This window comes from Pipistrellus hanaki (genome assembly GCF_964339955.1).
Source record: "Pipistrellus hanaki genome assembly, chromosome: 5".
Lineage (NCBI taxonomy): Eukaryota > Metazoa > Chordata > Mammalia > Chiroptera > Vespertilionidae > Pipistrellus > Pipistrellus hanaki.
The window spans coordinates 87752980-87767172 of record NC_140507.1 but is presented as its reverse complement, the minus strand read 5'-3'; positions in this window follow the sequence as shown (position 1 = coordinate 87767172).

Sequence of the window (14193 nt, the reverse complement as noted above, 5' to 3'; positions counted from 1 at the left end):
ATTATGTTTCAATTATCTAAATATGTGTCTGTTATTAGACTGAGTTCTTTGATGGTAGGAAATATGTCCCCATATATTCAGTCACATAATTTGTTGAATTCATGGATGAATGAATAAATCTCTCTGGTTTGGGAAGAAAACCAGTGGAATGTTGGCTCCTTAAAGCTTGCCATATCATAAATGTTTTTACTCACCCTTCTTATCTCTGGAAGAAAGAGGCATTTTACAAATTATTTTGGTCATTCCGATTTACATTTGTTAGGCCATAGTTGGTTAAATATGTAAGTTGCTTAGAGATAGATTCATCTCAACTATTTCTAACTGGTCCTTTGTCCCTGAATACATATTATATAAGAGAATTCTATAGGGCACCGTTCTCTCATCCACATGATCCACCTGCTATCATGAAAGCGTTTTCTCATGTGAGCTGCTAGTCAGAACTTCAACACCTGGCCACATGTAAGATGCTCCCTGCAGAACTGAGTTCAACTTAGGCACACAGGAGGAAAACCGGCTGTGGATTTTCCTGGTGAGGTCCTGAAGAATCTATAAGTCCTGGAGATGTTCTACTTCCAGCCTGAGCCGAGAGACACCAATGGCACCTACAATCTTGCCAGCAAAATGGAAGCTAATGGCACTCACCTGTGGGTTTTTGTAAGCCAGCTTTTAAAAGTGTATTATACTAGAGGTCTGGTGCACAAAATTTGGGGAAGGGGGTCCCTCAGCCTGGCCTGTACCCTCTCACAGTCCGGGACTCCTTGGGGAATATCTGGGGAGGATCGGGCCCAAGCCAGTAGTCAGACATCCCTCTTGCAGTCTGGGGCTCTTGCAGGCTGGGACCCCTGGCTCCTTACTGCCCGCCTGCAGCAGGGGCAGAAGAGGCTCCCACCACCACCGCTGCACTCACCAGCCATGAGCCTGTCTTCTGGCCGAGCAGCACTTCCCCTGTGGGAGCCCACTCACCACCAGGAGACAGCTCCTGTGTTGAGCATCTGTCCCCCAGTGGCCATGCATGTCATAGCAACCGGTCGTTCTGCCGTTCAGTCGATTTGCATATTAGGGTTTTATTATATAGGGTGATGAGAGAAGAATTACTTGAAAGTCGTTCTTTATCCTTGAAGTTATATAAACACGGTCTTTCTCTACACTGAATAAGAAGTGACACTGTTTAGAAGCTTCTTTTCTCTCTAGGCAGATAGAACTGGAGAGTGGGAGGAGTGGGGGTGGGGGTGGGGAAGTGATTTGTCTAGGAAAGATCATGAACTCAAGGGTAAAAGGAGTCCCTGAGTAGAACAACACAGTTTAAAAATATTGGCAAACCATACCCGTGCTTTCTGACATGGAGCAGGTTCAAGAGCTTCACAGAGGAAAAATTACAAGAATATTTTTATGTACTTTCTTCAAATCTGCAGGCTTGGCCAGGCAGGCCGTTTCCCAAAACTCTGTAAAATCTAGATTATAATGACAATTCACACCACAATGTTCAAAGCGCAGAACTCACTATCAAATCCTACACCAGCAGGTGTTTAAGAAAAACTACAGTGAATCCACCAGGTGGATTATTATGTTGTCGGATGATTGTAAAAACAGAAGAAATTGCTTGTGCTTTAGGAGCAGGATATGAAAAACGAAGATACAATATGATCACAGTATGTACAACAAGTAAACAAAACGTATGGGGCCAAAAAAAGACAGGAAGGAAATGTACCAAGGTGTTCCCAGAAATGTTCCTGGCAGTGACACAATAGACAATTTTTTTCTCCTTTTGACATTGGTGTTTCTTCAAATATTGTATAATTGACATATATTCAGGGAAAAGAATAAACTTATTTTATAAAGTTAATTCTAATGCTGATATTAGAACATGATAATAAAAAAAAATCTACGTTATCGATTTTCCACATTAAGGTAAAAGTTTGTAGTCCATTATAATTGTAATTTAATCCCTGGTTTGACCATAAAACAGGAACATTTTGTTTTGGTCATTTAACAGTGTGCATATGTAAAGATGGAGGAGAGACTGGTAAATTCATACCAATACCTTCTGTTTGTAAATTGCAATCAAAATCGTGCTTGATCTTTCATGGGAGGTTAAAGCCTATAAATATATAAGCTGAATATCTCTTTGGTATAAAATGCAAACTTTGTGAAATTAAACATTATCTCTGAAATCTATCTTCAGTATTCTTATTATTTGGTCATAAATAACCTACAGTGTAGACAAACTGTTATCCAAATAGATAATTTTTGGAAGTATGAGTCTCCTTCCACATTGTAGTTTTTTAGCTGGCATTTGAGTTTAGCTATGACACTGGTATGTGTCTTATGCCTAACCACAGAAATGTATAGGTTCAAGGTTGGAAGGAACTTTAGGTACTAACTAACCCAGTTCTCACAGGAAATACTTAAATTCCCTATTCAACATGCCCTTTGGTATTCATATAGCTGTAGCTTCAAAACTTCCATCCTAGCCCAACCAGTTTTGCTCAGTGGTTGAGCATAGACCTTTGAACCAGGAGGTCATGGTTAGATTCCCGTGGGAGTTTAGGGCTCCATCCCCAGGAGGGGGCGTGCAAGAGGTAGCCAATTGATGATTCTCTCTCATCATTGATATTTCTGTCTCTCTCTCTCCCTCTCTTCCTCTCTGAAATCAATAAAAATATATTTAAAAAAAATATCTTCCATTCTATATTGAAGTATTAAATGAAAAAGAGTCTAAACTCACATTTATCCATATTTTCTTCACAAATTAAAACATATTTCACTGTTATTGCTTTCTCTTAAAAAAAAAAAGTATTTTTAGCCGAAACCGGTTTGGCTCAGTGGATAGAGCGTCGGCCTGTGGACTGCAAGGTCCTGGGTTCAATTCCGGTCAAGGGCATGTGCCTTGGTTGTGGGCACATCCCCAGTGGGAGGTGTGCAGGAGGCAGCTGATCGATGGTTCTCTCTCATCGATGTTTGTAGCTCTCTATCCCTCTCTATTCCTCTCTGTAAAAAATCAATAAAATATATATTAAAAATATTTTTATTGATTTCAGACAGGAAGGGAGAGGGAGAGATCAAAACATCAATGATGAGAGAGAATCATTGATTGGTTGCCTCCTGCATATCCTGCATTGGGGACTCAAACCATGACCTCCAGGTTCATAGGTCAACCATCACCATTGAGACAAACAGCAGGGCCTTTCTCCTCTTAACTTTTCCTAAAGGTGCTCTGCTTTCACTCACAGGCAGCGAGCGATGTGATGGAGCCAGCTCCTATTGCTCTCAGAGCTGGTTGTTAAATTTTTAGGAATTTTGCAAGCTGTTTGTTGAAAAACAGCCATTTTTAAAAAATAAATTTTAAAAACATAATTGCTTATATTATAAGCAAAGGTAATAATTACTGAAATCTCATCACTTCCTAATTATTTTCACTACATTTTACTATTTTCTATGCTCTTGAGGTTCTTTACATGTGTTGTATCTGTGTGATCGAAATTGGCCACGATGGGAATATTTATACCTCAGAAATTAGCAAATACTAGAAGCCAGTGCTCCCTCCCTAAAGTCTGAATGCCCCTCCTTACCTCCCCTCTGCAAAACAACTGGTTGTTAAACATTTGCCAGCACGTCACTGCCCGTGAATTTATGGCCTTCCACACAAGCAAATCTCTGCCCTACAGTTATGCTCTGCTTCCCTTCCTCATCAGCTTATTTTTATCCTCAAACATGTCTTCCCATTGACATGGTCCAGTTATGATGACCCTCATCTCCATGATGAGTCTGAACGTTTTATTTTACATTTTCAGTTTTAGGATGTTTACTAAAATATGCCTGTACACTGAATGTGAACCTTCTTTTCTATTGAGTGGCAAAATGGTCATGTTAGAAGGAATGAAGCCTGACCAATCAATATCAAATGGAATCTACACTTACAAATCAAGGTTGCTTTTGAGTGAGGATTGGCTGGCCATGCTCGATGTTGTTATTCATTTCTAACCCCACTGCCAGTCGTATAACTCCCATAGTTCCCCCACCAAAAGTCAGTCCACAACTCTGCTCCAATGTTTGATAATGCATTTTAGGACTTACATAAGCATTCCCCCCCCCCCCCCCACCCCACCCCCCGTGCTTACTGTGGACATCCATTACATTAGGTTCATTGTATCTTGCCATTATCCTCTCCCCTCTCTAGCTCAGGGCATTCTGTAGCAAGCCATGAGAAACTCTTTTGTGCTAATGGTTCCTCCAAGCCTCACGGCTGGAGATTCTACCCTGCCCCTGATTATCCCACTGGACTAATTGACAATACTGATGACACAGTGTTTCCGAGAGCCCTTACTTTCACACATTTCCTTCCTTGCACACATTTTTTAGCCAGGGAACCCTCAACCCTGAATACTAGATCCTTTGATGTGCCTCCGCCAGTCTTTGTATTCATCAGCTTCACACTAATTATTTGGATAAACTTTTGGTTCTGATACATTAAAGAATCCAGGGGTCCATTCATATATTACTGAATCCTATCCTATTATATCCAAGTCCAATTCATGTTGCTTCTAAGCTCCCAATGCAACAGTTTGCCACTTCACTATACAGAAAATGGCCTTTGATAATGACACACCCTTCACAATGCCCTGTCTCCACAATAGCACTTGTAAATTCGAATCATGGTTTAGTATTCAGTCTGCTTTAAGCACTGAGAACCCTGGAAGTATATGGGGGGATGGGGCACCAATGCAGTTCTTCCTGTTCTTACCCTCTAAATTTTTGAGTGAGCCAAGGCCCTATCCACTTCAGTTTTTACCACAATTAAGTTTTCAAATCTTCAATTGCAAAATATTATTAGGACAAGAAAATCAACAATAATATTTTTAAAAAGTATATTTTATTGATTTTTTTACAGAGAGGAAGGGAGATAGAGAGCCAGAAACATTGATGAAAGAGAAACATCAATCAGCCGCCTCCTGCATACCTCCCACTGGGGATGTGCCCACAACCAAGGTACATGCCTTTGACCAGAATCGAACCTGGGACCCTTCAGTCCACAGGCTGATGCTTTATCCACTGAGCCAAACCAGTTTTGGCAACAATAACATTTTACATCGGGTCAGTATACTAGCCTTGTTTGTCATGTATATTGTCTCAAAGATGTTCGTAAGACAAATGAAAACACCAGAGTTCTAAGAGGTTAAGGCATTTGTTATTAAACACTGGTTGATTTTTGAGGTCACCCTGCTAGTTAGATAATGCTCTTTTCATTGTCTCACCAAGCTGATTATTTCCCTACTGTTTATCTTGGCACTGTACTGTGATCCACAGCACTTACAGAAGATAAGTCCTTCAACACAGACATTGTAAAACCAATCAAACTGTAACTGGCCAAGGAAAATTTCCTTGTGGGTAAAACATGTAAACTCTCCTTGAGGCCTTAAAATATGGCTTGGTATGATTGTACCCCCATCTTTAGAACACACTACCCCCCAATAAGGTTATGAATGCTTCCACAAACACTTGAAGATGGCTTTAGAGGAAATTGAAAGCTCAGTGAATCAAACCAGGCTTATGCTTGATAGATCTGAAAAAAAACCTCTCTGACATGGTATGTTGGTAGTTTTGCAATAAACATTGAGTAATTTCTTAATTTTGAAGGTCATAAAGCTACAACAAAAGTGAACTTCAAAATTGCTTTCAGCACGCGAAATTAGATGAGACATCACTCTGCAAATGGTATTTGAAGTCTAACCTTATCCACCCAGCAACGTTCGCAATTCCTACGAAAATGCTGCTATTGAGTGTCCCACTACATTCTCTGTCAGAACCTTTCCAACCTAAGGATTTCCACCCAGCACAGGAACCCACCTTCACAAGTTAACCTCTTTAGTCACCAGTGAGCTTCATGGCCCCAGGCAACTCTCCAGGAGAAAACACCACTTTGTGTAGGGAAGCTAAGAAAATCAAGACAACACGATAAGGCAGTAAAAGCACCAACAAAGTTGGGAGACAGTGCTACAGCAAAAGTCCTGACACATCTGAGAATAAATGGCCTTAAGTTTGTTCTATATAGCAAAAGTCTACAGTAACAGCAAACTGAAGAATAGCAATTGCTGGCAGGCTATTATATTAAGATAAATGAATTAACCAGCTGCTGTGTTAGGAAATCTCAAGATGAAGCAGCAACAGTTGGGTGAACGCTGCAGTATTGATAACTGGAATCTATATATTTTATACAGATTGTGTAACCTTGACTGAGTCCTGCTCCTGATCGGTCCCAATCTTGATTAGAAAGGAGTTCCAAAAGCCAAGCTCAAGAGTTTTTAATAGGAATTCACTGACTATCAGTACAGAGAGATACTGAAGGGGCTTACTGAGTATCTGTGAGCCTGTAACCTGTGTGGTGCAGGAGAGAGACAAGGTTAGCCCAATTGGAGACAACATTCCTTTTCTGTAAGGAAATGGCACTCTGTTCTTGGTGGGTCCCCCCCAAAATACATTTTTAATACAGGAAGGTAAGAGCACCACCTACAGAAAACTGACTAACAGCCATCATTGTCGCTGACCAATATTTGGTGCATATTTAAAAATCCAGCCCTAACCAAACAGGGCCTCATCTGCCAAGAGGGCAGATCTGTCTTTTTTTAATCTTTTTTTATTTTATTGATTTTTTTTACAGAGAGGAAGGGAGAGAGAGTTAGAAACATCGATGAGAGAGAAACATTGATCAGCTGCCTCCTGCACATCCCCCACTGGGGGGTACATGCCCTTAATCCAGGGACTCTTCAGTCTGCAGGTTGACGCTCTATTACTGAGCCAAACTGGTTTTGGCAAGATCTGTCTTTTAACAAGCAAAACAGTTGCAGAAATCAAAGCACTGCCTTCTCAGAAAGGAAACCTAATGAAGGAAGGAGAAATAGTGTGTTCACTGGGGAAGCACCACTTTGTCCCGGGGAAACGGAAGTTCTCTCAGAGAGCCTCCCTGCAGAAACTCCACACAAAGCAAGTGGGTAGCAAGGTGCAGGATGCACGTGTGAGACCTCACTCCCACCACAGATGTGTTTGACACTGCTCTCCCAAGAGTCCCTGAGTTGCCCAACGGGAATGCGAGGATCTGGACAACAGACAGGAAAAAGAAAATTAACGGGAGTTAGAACCAGGCAACTTTTCTTTTGATTGACAAGTTGGCATTCTCACCTGGAAGGGCTGACAGATGAGTTGAAGGTCATTGAAAAGCTTATAAAAGCCACTGTCCACACGGAAGTATTACTGATGGCAGAACTTTCAAGAAAGATGGCAAATGGGATTTAAAGAGAAATAAGGTCATGTTTGACTAATGTCCCCCTTTTACTCTCAGGGATGTCTCAGTTTAGATGAGGAAATGGACGGTCACCTTAATAATTAGTTACATTAGCTTCCTCGGCTCACCTGGTCTCTTGGCGATGGGAGCCCCTGTTAGCCTGGCATAGTGGAGGGTGAGAGAACACTCTGAATTCAGGGGACCCGGGCCCAGGCTTGACCTTGCCACTACCAGCCGAAACCTCAGGCTGGGACATCACGAACCTGGGCTGCTTTCTTATCTATAAAATGAAAGAAATACCTTTGCTAAAGGGCAAAATCTGCAGCTAAATACTGCTTGAGTATCTCAGTGTTCTCTTGTAGCTCTAAAATTATGACTCTATAGAAAACTCTTTTTTTTTGGCCTACTTAATCCCACCTACTCAGCCTTCACCTTACCCTTCATTTCCTACAATAAAAGGAACATCACTCCTTAGATGTCTCTGCCTCATCCCCGGACTTCTTCATGCGCGCGCAGATTTAATGGAGTCATCTACCTCTTTAAAACCAGCTTAAAAATAAATTTTGGCCGCCACCTCCTCTTTGTTTTCAGCTCTTATAAAGCACACTCGGGCGATTGGATGGAGTTGAATAATCCAGAGCCGCTTTTGTTTTTACTTCTGCTTCTTTTTCTCCCCACCAGAGCCTCTGATTAAAACGAAGCTTTTCTTATGTGACAGTTGAACAATACATTTCTTAGTGACATTACTAAATGATGTGAGGAGAAAGCCAATCATTAACTTAAAGAGGAAAATGTTAATACTCCACATAGAAAAGATGCAGAAAACACAGGGTTGCTAAGGGCCTCGAGTGTCCAGATTACCTGGATTATTCATTCTCCTCATTATGCAGAGCCAGTCAAACAGTATTTCTCAACCTTGCTTGAGCACCCACATCATCTGCAAGCTTCAAACGCCACTAATGCCTTGCTCTCACCCTCCTGAGATCCTGATTTAATTGATCTGGGGTATGGCTTGGGCACACATTGGAATTTTTGAAAGCTTCACATATGATTCTAACATATGGCCAAAGCTGAGAACCATCGCAAGAGGAGGAATTAAAAGCATAATGGCAAAAATAATTAGATTCCAAGGTTTGTCTTATGAAGGTGTGGCCCTGTAACTTGGCATTTGAAACAATCACCATGGAGATGAGCCTCAAATAATTTTGGAAAGAAGATTCAGTCCATAATTTTCTTTTTCTAATCCTCCCATGTCTATAACAGGGGAGCCTTGGTGGAGATCAATAAACCCCATGGCATTGCTTGCAAACTATTCTACCCACATGTGAATGTTCCAAGCAGAGTCCACAGTTTTCATGAGATTTTAAAGGAGTCTGTGACCCAAAATATTAACAACCACTAAAATATTGGAAAGAAAAAGATCATATGAGATGACTTATTTGGGATGGTAAATATTCTTATGTTGGTAGAAAACTGGCCCTTTAAGTCAGCCCCTGGGAAGCAGAGTCCCTGTTTAAAGAAAGTATCACTCACAAAGAGCATTGTATTTTTATTAGCCTGATGAAATGGGATTAGTACTATCTGTTCTGTCCAACAGATGTGTCATGTGAAGCATCTGCATGGCCAGTTTTTGCTCTTGGTACTAAGTGAACTTCCAGAAGGGAATGACAATTGTAACAGAAGCAGCAAATATTTACCTTGAACTTGTTAGCAGCTCCAGACACTGATCTAAGTCAGACCTGGACATTTATTAACTCTTTTGTTACATATATTAACTCACAACAACCAAGGAGGTAGGTACTATCATCTTCATTTTACATGCAAAAAAATGGGAGCACAGAGAATGTGAGTAACTCAACAAGATCTTACAACTAGTAAGTGGCAGAACTGAGATTCAAACCCAGGCAATCTGAGTCCAGGGTCCAGTCACTGAGTCAAAGAAATGAGAGGACTAACTGGACATCTATATATATAAAGAGCCAGGGTCCGGAACGACCAAGGCTCCACCGAACATCAGAAGTTAGTGCTGAGTTGCTGTAACAACCCAAGGGGACTGAGGATCAGGTCCAGAGAGAGGCCTACAGAGAGAGAGGCAGGGTCTGATCCCCAGCCTCCATGGCAGCTGTTGATCAGCTGTTGCCTCTCTCTTTCTCTCCTGGCTTTGCCAGCAGCCAGCCTCTGTTTCTCTCCAGGCCTCTCTGGGGGCTGCTGATCAGCCTTGCCTCTTTGATCAGGCCCAGAGGTAGGTCTGGAGATGCTGACTGGCATAAAAACTAACCAATCAGAACCAAAACTGGGTGAAGTGCCAGGAGCCAATGGCTGCCAAGGAAGTGGAGTTTTTTTTGACACTGACTGGCATAGAAACTGACCAATCAGAACCAAGTCTGGGTGAAGTGCGAAGAGCAAATGGCTGCCTAGAAGGTGGAGCTTTTGATGCTGACTGGCATAGAAACTGACCAATCAGAATCTAATCTGGGTGAACTGTGAAGGCAGAACATAAAGTGGGGGCTGAGGAGGGCTTTTAAGGGTAACATCTGTTTGGTGTAAAGTGTAAGAAAGCAGTTCAACTCTTTTATGACTGGTTTGGCAGTGTAGTGCATATGGTTGGCTATCAGTCCATATATAGGGATTATATGTTTTTGTCTGCCAAGAGCATCTCCTCCTACTGAAAAAGGCTTCCACCACCTCCATTTAAGCAATCCTATCATATAATCCTATATAATCTATCTATACTACTAAAAGGGTAATATGCTAATTAGACTGGGTTGACCAGCCATCTTCTGGATGTCTGACTTTATTCCAGACAATGCCATGGACTGAGGCAGAGGCAGTTAGGGGTGGTCAGGCCAGCAGAGGAGGGAAGTTGGGAGTGATGAGGCAGGCAGAAGCAGTTAGGGGTGATCAGGCAGGCAGAGGAAGTTGGGGGTGAGATCAGGTCAGCAGGGGAGGGCAGTAGGGGGTGAGATCAGGCTGGCAGGGGAAGGCAGTTAGGGGCTATCAGGCAGGCAGAGGCAGTTGGAGGTGATCAGGCAGGCAGGCAGGCAGACAGGCAAGTGAGCAGTTAGAAGCCAGCAGTCCCAGATTGCAAGAGGGATGTTGTACCACTGGTTGGACATCCTCCAAGGGGTCCCTGATTGGAGAGGGTGCAGGCTGGGCTGAGGGAACTTCTCCCTGCCCCCCTCCCCCCATGCACAAATTTCGTGCACCGAACCCCTAGTCATAAATGTTTGGAAAACCTTTCACTGCAAAGTAAGTGTTCCTTTTTATCCTCCTTACTGTTACTAGTGGGCTAGAAATTTAGGGTGACTATAATACAATTGGGTGAATTCTGGTGACAATACTACAGTTGTGAGAGTTGGAGTATGGTACCATGGAATGTGTTCTATTTCTGGTTGTTTACCAAGAGTTTCCACTCACTTAAAAGTTGCCACTGAAAATGTTTGACCTCTTTCCTAAGTGCTCATGGGAGACAAGAGTTTGAAGAAAGGCCAATGGTTACTACAAACCTTGAAGATGGCAAGCAGGCTGCTTTGGTTTTACACGAAGAGTCATACCCAGGCTTCTCAGTCATTGGATTGAACCCCTCTGCAGGAAGTCTAAATGTAAAGTCATGAAATACATGCCATTCTTTTTTACCACCCCCAACAGCTGACATTCGAGTGATTCCATGCGAAACACAAGTCCTACTGGTTACCATAGGAGCCACTTTCCCCTGGATATGCTTTGAGAGGTGGTTTGCAGCTTTGGCTTTCAAAGGAGGAAGAAATTGGATGTCCTTCAAGATGACTTCTGGCCCTTGCAAAAAATCTCTATGGCCAAATCTAAAATGTCTCTGGCCTCCATCATAAAAATGGATGGAAAGTGCTGTGGTATTTGTGCATGTCTCTTTCATTTTCCTTGATCAGGAAAGCTTTGCACTTTGGGATATCATTGACAGTTTCTGAACTGTCTCCTGCAACTCAAAGGCATGCTTTGCTAGTGACACACCAGGAGACCTCTACCCAGAACCTCTACAGGTAGCAGCGTTGAAGGTTATGCTCTCCTCTGTCATCAAACAAAGCATCTTAGGGGACCATGCAACCGGATTGCTGATCTTGTCTGCTGTGTTGGTGCCAGAAGTTACATAGGGACATAAACAAAGCCTAGGGGAATGGGAAGGCAGACATGTGACGTCCTCACATGTGACACCATCATCCCAGAGGAGTTGAAAGTTTCTGTGTCAGAGACATGACAGAACTGTCAAAAGTAAAAGTTAACTTGAGCCCTGGCTGAGTGGCTCAGTTTGTTGGAGTTTTCACTCAAAAAGGTTGAGTGTTTGATACCTGGTCAAAGTGGGTGTGGGAGGCAACGGAACAATGTCTCTCTCTCTCTCTTTCTTTCTTTCTTTCTTTCTTTCTTTCTTTCTTTCTTTCTTTCTTTCTTTCTTTCTTTCTCTTTCTCCCCTCCCCCTCTCTCAAAAACCAATAAACATTTCCTGGGGTGATATTTAAAAAAAAAGTTTACTTGAATGATCTTTATGCTGTGCAATGGCATGTGTTTTGTTGTTGTTGTTGAGTAACAATGTAAAAACAGCAACATTTTTTCATCAAAATAGAAAAGAAAAACAAAGAATAACTATAAGCACACTGGTATCATTCAGTCGGTGACCACAGCACCTTCATTGTCCCATCGCCACTTGACTGTCACTACTGTGTTTATGCACCTGCTCACAGGTTGGCATCTCTTTATGCACACCTTTCTGACTCTCCCTCATGACCTCCCTCCTCAGAGATGCTGGATCTCTAGAAGGTCTTTCTTAGACTCTTCCCTCAATTACGTGGCTTCTTAACAATTATAATGTACTTACAATGTATTTTGTTAAGCTAAGTTCTAGAAATACAAAGATAAAAGAAGCATTGTCCCTGTCTTCCAGGAGCTTATAGCCTAGGGCAGGTGTTGGCAACCTACCCGCATGCAGCTCTTTTGAAACTTTACCGCGGCTCCGGCTCCGACAACTTGCAAGCCTGTGTGAAAATGAAGGTAACGTCTTACAGCCCTGATGTGCTGACACTGTGCACTGAGGTTCAGGAGCAAAAATCCCATTAACCAGGTAAATTAAATATTTTAATTAGCTATTAATTTGCAAAAATATATTTTACATTGTTAAGTGAAAAAGTCCTTTTTTTCTTCAGATTGACAGCTAATTGCATGATCCGGTATATAGCATTAAGGTAAGAAACAATATATGCAGTGTTATATTTGTTTTAAATGTCGCAATGGTTTTGCGGCTCCCAGGTTTTTTTTCCTTCGGAAACGGGTCCAAGTGGCTCTTTATGTCTTAAAGGTTGTAGACCCCTGGCCTAGGGAGAGACAAGTATTGAAACCACACTATAAGATAAATCCTATATAGTATAAATATACACAAGGTAGGACAAAATCAGCAGTGGGAACAGAAAGGTCTATTTTGACTCATGATGTTTTTAGCTTCACTGTCCATTTTTAGATAATTTTATTATTCTGCTAGTACAGCATTTAGTAACTTGAGAGCTACTAATGAGATGTTAGACTGGAATGCTTTTTTTCATTTTCGGTGTCACTAAGGGAATGAAGCTTATAGGACTAAACTACAATACAATCGAATAAAATTAATTCTGGTGAGGTGCTGATATAAGCTGCCAGTTTAGGGGTAGGCAAGTAATAGTGTAGGTTGGACACCATGGTGGGGATGGGGTGGTCTGAGATGGGAGGGGCTTCTTATCTGCAATATTCCAGGCACTTCACACCTGCTACCTTATTAAATTCACATTGGAGCCTTCAAAGCATTTTTATTTTTTATTAACAATCTCCCCACTGTGGCTGGTATGGCTCAGTTGGTTGGGCATCATCCCATGTACCGAAGATTGTTGGTTGAAGTTGTGAGCTCAATCCCCACATTGATGTTTCTCTCTCTCTCCTTCTCCCTTCCTCTGTGTCTAAAAAACAATTTAAAAAATCTTCCAAAAAACAAACCAAAAATCCCATCCACCCCCTCCTTTAAAAAAAAAAATATTGATTTTTTTACAGAGAGGAAGGGAGAGGGATAGAGAGAAACATCAGTCAGCTGCCTCCTGCACACCCACTTCTGGGGATATGCCCAGTTTGTTGGAGTTTTCACTCAAAAAGGTACATGCCCTTGACTGGAATCAAACCCGGGACCCTTTAGTCTGCAGACAGGTGCTCTATCTACTGAGCCAAACCAGTCAGGGCTACCCCCTCCTTTTATAGAGGCAGATACAGAGGTTCAGAGAGATTGGGTAACTTGCAAAGATCACACAGCTAGAAAGGAAGAGAGCTGGCATGCACACTGAGGTCTCGAGGCCTGCTAACCTTGAGATTCTCCTACTTCCGCTCCCGGAGCTCCTGCTCTTCACAAAGTGCAGCGGCTGGACTCGGCCCCTGCGCTGGCGCTGGCCTGACAGAGCTCCAAGCACGACCCTCTGCATTTTTCTACTGACTGGAAGTTGCATTCGTAAGGACCTTGAACAATGCACGGTGCCGTGACCCTCTGAGCATGGAGCTTTCCTAGGCATTCAAGCCGTTGCCCAGGGTTCAGCCAGAGGAAAGCATTGTTTGAGGAACAGGCCCCTGGCGATGGCCAGCGTGAGATAAGACTGCTGACAAATGCCAAGAGGCTGCTGCAGGGGCCGCTCCATTTGGGAAGGAAAATGTGTCACTTCCTCCCGGCTCCTATATCGTTTCTCTGCGTGGGAGGAGGGGAAGGGATCCGAGCCTTGAAAGAATTTAGAATGGGTCTGGGTGGGGTGAGGGAGGAGGCTAGTCACAGTGGAAGAGTAGGATTGAACCGGCTCCGGCTACACCCTATTTAAAAGCCCGGCATATTTTTATTTCTTGGCTCATTCTCAGCTTACCCTTCTAACTGCTTCCTCATCCTTATTTCA